Genomic DNA, 9856 nt, shown 5'->3' with positions numbered 1-9856 from the left:
GGGGCACCAGATGTTACCTCTTTACTAGTTTCTACTTGGGGCACGTATAAAACTGCTGGCGCTGCCTCTCCATCTCTACGCGATGAAGGATGGGTCACGCCCCGAGATGGCAAGGCCTGTCCTTCTGCATTATCGCCAGCCAAGGTCTCAGCGGGAGGGCTTAAGCTCACCTCTCCCTGACTTGTGGCGGTTGTGACATCGTTTTGACTATCTAACTCTGGATTGACCGCATTATTACTCGGTTCTTCGTCTGCAAGGAACCAGCCGGGATTTAATAAACAAAAACCAAATTCCTCTGTATCCCCTCCCGCTGAATCATTAATTTGGGACTCTGTCGCGTCTGCCCTCGCGCGTAGTCTCCTAGCTCTACGCTCTGCTCGCGCACTGGGCCCCGTCCCAAAGAGGCAATGTGTTAACATGTCTCTATGTAGCTTCCGTATCGGACCTTTACTGTCTTCTGATTGTACGACATACACCGGTATGTCTGGATTGGGCTGCTCTTTAACCACGTAGGGAACCTTTTCCCATCTGTCTTGTATTTTCTTCCTTCCTTTACATTTACTTTTCACTAGCACCCTCTGACCTGGTAGTAATGGGGCCTCTTTGGCTGTCCTATCGAACATCTTCTTACGCGCGGCGGCGGTCCGAGCCAAGTATTCTTTCGCCCGGGCGTACGCGTAACAATACCTCTGATGGTGCTCTCTAACCCAGTCATCGGGGCTCGGTTCCCCGTCACTTTCCTCCGGATCTAACCCTAAGGTTAAATCGATAGGCAGTCGAGGGTGCCTCCCAAACATCATGAAGTACGGACTGTACGAAGTGCTGCTATGGGGGGTATTATTGTATACGCTTACCAACTCAAATATGTATTCAGGCCAGCGTCGCTTCTGATCTTTCTCTAACGTCCCTAGCAAGTCTAGCAGAGTGCGGTTTAGGCGCTCAATCTGACCGTTACCCATCGGGTGATACGCAGTTGTTGAGATTTTAACGGATCCATAGAGCTTACAGAGTTCTTGGATGGTCTCAGACTGGAAATTCGCGCCTCGGTCTGAGTGCAAGCGTTGGGGGAACCCATACGGCAAAATAAAGTGCTTCCACAGGGCCTTGGCGGTGGTTACGGCCGTCTGATTCTTAGTAGGAACCGCCACGGCGTATTTGGTGAAGCAGTCCGCGATCACCAATACATGTTCGTACCCACTGGACGACTTTTCTAAGGTTAGGAAGTCCATCGCTACTAGCTCCAACGGGGCTGACACCTCTATGTTAACTAATGGGGGCCTGATGTGTGGGACCGGCGTCTTCCTTAAACAGCAACGCTCGCATGTCCTAACCCACGTGGTCACATCCGATTGCATACTCGGCCAATAGAACCTTTGCCTCACCAACGCTAGGGTCCTGGGCACGCCCATATGCCCATACCTGTCATGTAGAGCGTCGAGGAACTCGACCCGTAAAGAGGCGGGGGTCACTAATTGTCTAAACATATCAGCTCGGCCCTGTCCCCACACGAATCGGAACAAGATGTCATCCTCTAAATGAAGCCGGGGCCACTGTCTTAAGAGGCGCCCCGTGTCTACGTTTTCGTTCGCCAGTTCTTTGTCAGTGGGACGTCTTTCTCGGCCCAGGTAATGAATCGCCCTGCCAATCATGGGGTCTTCTCGCTGCAATTTAGCTAGTTCGACTTTGGTACGACCCGCCCAATCTGACGGCGAGTCGTCCGGAACAGGGGGTTTCTTACGTTTCCGCACATTCTTACTGGTGGGTCTCGGGGTCACCATACTCGCGCCCAAGGCCGCAAGGTGGGCCTCCTGTGGTGGAAATCTAGACAGTACGTCTGCATTAGCATTAGCCTTTCCTGGCCGATACTTAACGTCAAAATTAAAACTGGATAACTGGGCCACCCACCGCTGTTCGGTGGCCCCCAACTTGGCCGTGTCCAGGTGTGCCAAAGGGTTATTATCTGTGTATACTGTAAATTCGTGTCCAAACAAATGCTCCTTAAATTTCTCGGATATCGCCCACTTTAATGCTAATAACTCCAACTTAAAAGAACTATAGTTATCCCAGTTCCGTTCTGCGGGCCTCAGCCCTCGGCTCGCGTAAGCTATTACCCTTTCTACGCCGTCTTGTTCCTGAGCTAGGACTGCACCTAAGCCATCATTACTGGCATCGGTGTACACAACAAAGGGTTTCGAGTAATCTGGGTACGCTAACAAAGGAGACGTCATCAATTTCTCACGAAGGGTATCGAAAGCTGTCTGGCAAGCTGGCGTCCAGGCGAAAGGGGTGTCTTTCCGCACAAGGTCATGTAAGGGGCGAGCTATCTTACCAAAGGACTCTACAAACCGACGGTAGTACGAGGCGAACCCCAGAAACTGACGAACTTGTTTCACTGTTTTGGGTATGGGCCAATCTCGCAGGGCTGCCACCTTATCGCTATCCGTGGCGACCCCGTCTGCACTCACTACGTGACCTAAGTACTTGACTGACGTCTGCAACAGATGGCACTTATTAGGCTTGAGTTTCAAGCCATACTGACTCAGACGGCTGAACACTAGGTCTAGCCTCTCCAGATGTTCATCGAAGCCCTTAGAAAATACAATGATGTCATCGAGGTATATCAACAGAATTTCGAGATTCTGGTCTCCTAGGCAACGCTGCATTAACCTCTGAAAGGTCGAGGGGGCATTGCAAAGGCCAAAGGGCATGCGTTTGAACTCGTGTAACCCGTATTGGGTACAAAATGCGGTCTTTTCTCTGTCCCTTTCGTCGACCTCAACTTGCCAGTATCCCGAGGCTAAGTCCAGAGTTGAAAACAGCTGTGCCCCGCCCAGCGCGTCAAGGCTTTCCTCGATTCTGGGCAGGGGAAATGCATCTCTGTGTGTGCGTGCATTCAACTTTCTATAATCTACACAAAATCGCAAACTCCCATCCTTCTTCCGAACTAAAACGACTGGTGCGGCCCAAGGGGAGCAGCTAGGCTGAATTACGTCCTGATCTAACATTGCCTGTATATGGGCTTTAACCTCGTGGTGAAGGGCAGGGGGAATCCGGCGGTACGGTTCCCTGGATGGTGGTGCATCCCCTGTCTGAATTCTATGGGTAATGACATTAGTATGGCCAAAATCATACTTATCCTTGGAAAAGACGGCCTTGTGTTTTGTCAATAATCCCTGCAGCTTATCTTTCTGTTCGCCGGACAATTTTGTAACATCAATGTCAACATCTACTGGCAGTGCGTCCTTATCCGAAGTTACTGGACTGTCTGCCACCGGCTCTGCGTCTACAAATCGGGCGTGAGCTTCTACCCTATCGCCTAGTTTGACTTCGACCTCGAGTTCCTGTTCTGGCACTCGATCCACTAAAAATAGCTCCCCTAATTTAGCACGGGTCCCCAACGTGATATCCCAATCCCCGACATTAGCTACCCGTACAGGGACACGTCCGGCCGTCACCTCAGCATAGCTGCGGGCTACAAGTATGGACTTCGGCAGAGTCCCTGGCTCTGGAGGCTCAACTAAAACAGTATAGGGGGCGCCGTCGGGTCCCGGGCGTGCCCTGCCAAATATAACCACCTCGTGACCGGCGGGAATTACTAACTTCTGGCGATGAGGAGCCCAGACGTACCCAACACGCCCGTTCTCCGCTGACGTAAACCGCTTGCGTTTCTCCTCTGCCTTCAAAGCCTGGGCCCACACGCGGGCCTCCTTATCTCCGCTGTCAAGGGTAAGGGGAGCTTCGGTGGCCCCTCCCAAGATAGATAAACACTCGCCTATAATATTCATCCCTAACACTACTGAACCGGCCCAGCTAGGAATATTTTCTGCTACTAGGACCCCCCGCTGTGGTATGACGTGGCCCATTACTTCTACGTCCATTTCTACATAACCTAGGAAATCCAGTTCTAGTCCATTCATCGCAGTCACCCTTACCCACGAAGTGTCACGGGACAAATCTTTCCCTTCGGTGCCAAAATTATTTTCGAAACAATCCCGTGCCATTATGGTTACCATAGAGCCTGTGTCTAATAAACAACGCATTTCTTTCCCTGCAAATTTTACGTTGGCCGTCAAACTCCCCCCAACCGTCCGTGAAGTCAGCGAGCTTACTAATCGCGGGGAGTTGTTAGTGTAACTATAAACACTCGCGGCACCCGAACCTATTCTACCTGTAGCTTGGGGCCTATCTTCATTAGTTTCCTCCGTCCGGTGCCCCTCCCCGGCGGAGACCCCTAGTTTGGCGAGCCCTGCTGGCCGCCCTGCGGCGCTACGCTCTGACTGCTAGAGGACTCACTCGAGCCCCTCGGCGTACCAATGGCGGAATCCGGACGAGCGGCGCCATACTGGCGGCAATCGCGCCCAATGTGCCCGACCTCATCACACAGACGACAGATTGGCCGCCCGTCTTCGGCGTAGCGATACCTTGGGTACCGCTGGTCACGTTCGTTCGGACGGCGGTCCCATCCGAATCGATTTGGGCCTTGGCGCCCCGACCTAGCGCCACTAGGGCCAGGACGCGGCACGTTATACTGCTCATACTGCTCGGGTCTACGGGCCAGGGCCTCGTTCGTCCGGATTAGGGCCTCGTTCTGCGCGCGTAGTTCTCGAATTTCACGTCTTAAATCTTCCTGACCTTGGTAATATCTATACGACGTGTCCGCCGTCCCCTGGGAGTCAGTGGACGCGCAGGCGCCCCTGGAGCTGGCTTCTTTTACGGGTGATCGCCCCCCTGTAAGCCCCCTGACTTCCAGTCGGATATCCATGAACGTGCATTCGCGGCGTTGCCGAACATGCGCTTCTAGATGCCTACTCAGGTGCCTATCCCGAAGCCCGGCAATAAACTTATCGCGGAGGGCCCTGTCCTGGTCTGTTAATATGCCCGGCCGCTTCTGCTCTGCTCTGTGTGCCAGGCCCTGCAGAGCGAGGGCATAGTCGCGATATGACTCGTCCGGTCCTTGTTCCCGCCGATAGAACTCGGACAACAAGGTCGTGCAGGGAGCTGTGTCTCTATACGCGTCCCTCAACACGCGGATTATAGTGTCAATACTCGTCTTCTCCCGCGACGAGAGGCAGGCCACCTCACGTTTGGCATCCCCCTCTAAGCTTCGCAAGACTAGATGGGCCTGCTGCTCAGGCGGGGTACCCCACGAGCCGAACGAAATCTGGGCCTCCTCCCACCAGTCCTCAAACGAACTGGCGGGGTCCCTGCCAGAGAATTTCGTCAAATTTTTCTCCTGCTGTACCACGACCGTCGGCGGAGGCAAGGAGAGGACCGACTGTCCCAACCCCAGCTGTGGAGTCCCCGGTGCCCCTGGCAATGTAGGGGCCCCGTTCGGTAATTGGTGCCCGCCCCCCTGCTGTGAGGTGGAAACGGCCGTCGCCCCGGTAACGGACGTCGCGACGGACTGTGTTTCGGACGGGTCCGTCTGCGATACCGTCACCGAAGCCCATGATGGCGTGGCCGAACCCGAGGGCACATAAATGGGAGTAGAGCCTCCCGCCTGACCATCTATCTGGCTTACTCCTGCGAGGCTAAAATCACTAATCGACGGTGAAGCGGGGCTGTCCCTTAAAGCAAAACGCGGAAATGTCACTACGGGCGTGCTATTCGATGCCCCCGCTACACTCGACGTCGAAGTGCGCCCAAGATATGCCCTAAGTTGCGCGGCTTGGGAGAACGGAGACTCGACCTCAGCAATACTTGGTTTGGGTCGGGTCGCGGGGGTTGACACCTTTACATCCCCTCCCTTGCTGGTTTCACTCCCTTTTTTCTGTTCCGTAGACATCTTACAATGATTTGCCGGCCTGCCTACACTTTCAAGACTCGCCTCTGACAGCCACAAATTTGGATCGATAACGCAAGAATCGAAACACGACAGAGGCAAAAAGTAAAACAATCAACAAAAATACTCGAAGTCAAATAAACCGCGACCTGTCTGCCTCAACAGTCTATCCTATTTAGTTCCTTGCCTGCTCAACCAACTAGTACATAGATATTCCATAAAAATCAACTCTAACGTCAGGTACTACAACTGTCTATCTACGAACTGGACACTCTGGGGACATTAACGATCGTTACAGTACGCGTGGCCGCTGGCAGTGTCTCTTCGTTTGGTGGCAGTGCCACAAGTCCTACTCTCATAAACACCTCATGCCCAACATTCATCTCACTCAACCGGCGACTCGTCATCTGAAGCTCGTACGGGTGCGAAAACCACACTACAACATTTCTGCTTCCTGCGGAGAATTGAACTGCCTCTCTCTGCCTCAGGAATCGATAGCCAAAAGTCCTAGCGAACCCACACGCCCACTCTATGTCACTCTCGGACCCGTGTCTCAGCGGAATCAGTATGTTCCCAGCAGGTATCGACATTGAGGTACTTCATCTACCAATTTAATATTCGGGGCTCGCTCAAACGGGTACGCCGTTGTCGAAATGGGCACAACTTTAAGCCCTGTTTCGATGTATGTACTACAATGTATCCCCTTGCATTTCAATTCTGCCCATACGAACTTCAACTGGTCCGGGAGGGCAAACCAGTATACTTTGTGCTCGGACGTTTCTCCCAGAATTGTTTCGAACTGCTCAATAACGTGGAATCCCTTGTTTATTATCCCTATGTCTATCACCTTCTGTACTTCTGCGATATGTTCTAACGGCGCTAACAGCGTACTCCACGGAGCCAACGTCATTCACCTTTCCTATCACAATTGCTACCTACAATTTACAGCGGACCGGGCCAAGGCCGCATGGCACTCTGCCACCCCACAAAAAAGTCCACTCACCTGATTCTTGTTCTCTCACCATGGTGAACTGTATCTTCTAGTCCGGCTTTGTCTTCTTCCCGTAACGTCAGGTCGAAATCCTGGTCGCTCGCGCCACATGTAAGGTAGCCAGGAGTAGTCTGCTCTCTGACGATCCTCACGGAGGCCCTAGGACAAAGTCTCTAGAGCCACCACCTGCTGTGTCGACTCGAGTGAAAGGCCGGGGCCCGCAAAATGTTCGATCACCGGGGTTTATTCAGATCATCACCGACAGTTCCAGAAAGTCTCTGCGGTATGGTAGCTCCCGGGAAAGCAGGATGTAAGTCCTACAAAGTTCCAGAACTGCTCAAGTCGTGGACAGATTCTTCAGGCGAGGCAGTGTGTGGCCCTTAGGCCCAAAAACTCTTGTTCTTGCTAAGTGTTTCCCAACTTTTATTTCCTAGATTTTGGTGTCCGCCTCCACCCAAATTTGGTCCGAAACGATATAAAATGCAATCGGCCATTGGTCAACATAAATCGGTTTTGGTATTTCTCATTTATCATTTTGAGTTCTTACTGTCAGTTTTGACGGACATTTCGAAGCAGAAATCGTGGTTAACTCGCTTTTCCTCTAATAAAAGTCCCATTAATAGTGAATTTGGCCCCAACCTTTGGATAATTGGTGATGGGTTCGTGTCCTTTGCAACCGGTAAATGTGGGATACGGGACTTCCCCAATTTGGTCCTCGCAATAATCAATAATATCAGTCAGCGTCTTTTGAGCATGAGCAGTGTTCGACAAGTAGTTGATATCCAAAACAAACAAGGAACGCTAGGGGCTTTCCCAAGTGCTACCGTCGCAGCTTCTTAAGTACAAGTGACAGGTCCCGTGACCTCTATAACATATGTTCCCTTGACATACAACCTCTTAGGTTAACTATCTCCGTCGATCCCCCGAGTACAGTAGGGCCGACGAGTTCCAAAGCTAATTCACTACAGGGGTGCTCGACCCGCTGGTCTGGTGGTAATCATTGCTTCCCGGCCACTCTAGAGAATAACAATGTTTCACGGTTACTTGCGGAAGCAACCCTACTATCTCAATAAATCTATCCTTACATATACTGATATACATCATCATACTGATATACCCCTTCATTTAATATCGTAGTATTGTCACTGTGTATGCAATTTCTGACATTCTTACTAGCTTCACAATATCTACATAGCTGTTATGATGAAGAATAAATCCCTTTAAACTATCAAAATGCTAATGTTGCATCTTTTGAAAACGCTTTAAGTATCAGTCTACTTTTAACATATTGACTTTAAAGTACATGTAGCTCAGTCTCGCCAACCCATTTGCGGAATGTTACATTTAACTTTAGCAGTACAGGTTGTTTTTAATGAGATCACAAACAAGGGCTATAGTCTACCGTGCAAAAATAATGACAATAGCTTGTCTGGAACACGAGCTCGAGATATTAAAACCGAAATGTCTGCTGCAATGCCATGGAAAGCCGACAGGAACCGACCACTCCAACATCTACCAGAAATAATAAATTTTAAACTTCTTGAGCTATGCTGCCTTCTTGGCGAAGCTAATACCGGATTTTCAATCACGCGGAATAGCAACGAGTTCATACGGCGCTGGTGCCAGAGTAATCCCCATAATGCCTTCAGCAGATGGTGTACGAGCGCCGTCTGGCAGCTCAAAGTTGAAACGCTGGAAGAGGAAGGTGAACAGCAGAAACACTTCCACCTCGGCCAAAGGTTTACCCACACAGGTACGTGGCCCTGGAAACAACAACAACAAAATTATAAGTTGAGGCAGCGTGCGTGTTTTTTTTTAACTCAATGAAAACGGAGATGTTGTTTTCAGTTTGTTTGCTCGTTTGTTTGTTTGTCATGGTGTGTGTATGAGTTTGTTCCCGCTGGTCTGGGTTCAATGTTGGCCCAGGTGGCGGGAAACAGTGCAACAACAGACTTGGAGGGTGGGAACGCTGGATTGGCACGGGCCCGGGCCAACGTCTCTCACATAAAGGCACAAATGGCGTCGTGTGTGGCATAACTGGTAGAGAGTTTAACTGGTCACGAGTTCAATACTCGCCGTACCCCCGACGTTGTGCCCTTGGGAATGGCACTTAACACGACCTTCCTCACTTCACCCAGGTGTAAAAATGGATACGTGACTTCGGTCGGGGAGGAAAAAGACTACTGTGTACACTCATGTGTGGCACTGCTAGAATAACTTACTAACTTGAGTGTAGTGCCACATTGTCCCCGTCTGTCCAAAAAGCAAATAAAGAAGGCACAAAAGCTTAAAGAGTGCCTAGTGGATCCACAATATATTTTATGAAGCAAGAAATTCCCCCCAAATACTTCAACGATGTACGAGTTCTTCGATTTCAACTTTTGTAACAAGTACAGATTCTTACGTCCAAAAGCAAAAGGAAGTGCAGTAGAAACCAATTTATTGCAATAACATTCGGGCTTCTACTGTTCCAGTATAGCTAGTTTAAATTATAGTTCACATGCCACACGTACCCATGGAAAAGGGCATCATGTGCTCGTCCTTCTTGTACTTCCCGTCACTACCGATGAACCGCCCGGGGTCGAACCTGTCCGGGTCAGGGAACAGGCCCGGGTCGTGATGAACCGGCCACTGGCCGCCGAAGACGAGGGTGTCTTTCGGTATGGTGTATCTGTTTATATAGGGAAAACGCACATTATCGTACGCCAAGAGGTAGCTTCGTAGGCTTACCCCAGTTAGTAGTAATCAGTATAATATAAAAAGCATTGGCAATAGATGGATAGACGTACCCGTATCGACTAAGATTATGTTGTAGTACAATCAAATTTGTTACAAATAACAGTGTGTTTGTGTGAGTGTGCTTGTCTCTGAATGTGAGTGTATGCGTACCTGTATGTGTGAGAGAGTGTGTGAGTGATAGTGTGTTTGTGTGCGTGTGACAGTTTGTGTATGTGGTCCGTGTGTGTGTGTGTATTATTATTGTGCCTGTGTGTGTGTGTGTGTGTGTGCGTGTGTATGTGTACCTATGTCTGTGTGTGTGTGTGCGCGCGCGTGTGTGTGAAACGAGGATACACATAATAACG

This window comes from Branchiostoma floridae, unplaced genomic scaffold (assembly GCF_000003815.2).
Source record: "Branchiostoma floridae strain S238N-H82 unplaced genomic scaffold, Bfl_VNyyK Sc7u5tJ_490, whole genome shotgun sequence".
In the NCBI taxonomy this organism is placed as follows: Eukaryota; Metazoa; Chordata; class Leptocardii; order Amphioxiformes; family Branchiostomatidae; genus Branchiostoma; species Branchiostoma floridae.
This window is presented reverse-complemented; position numbering follows the sequence as displayed.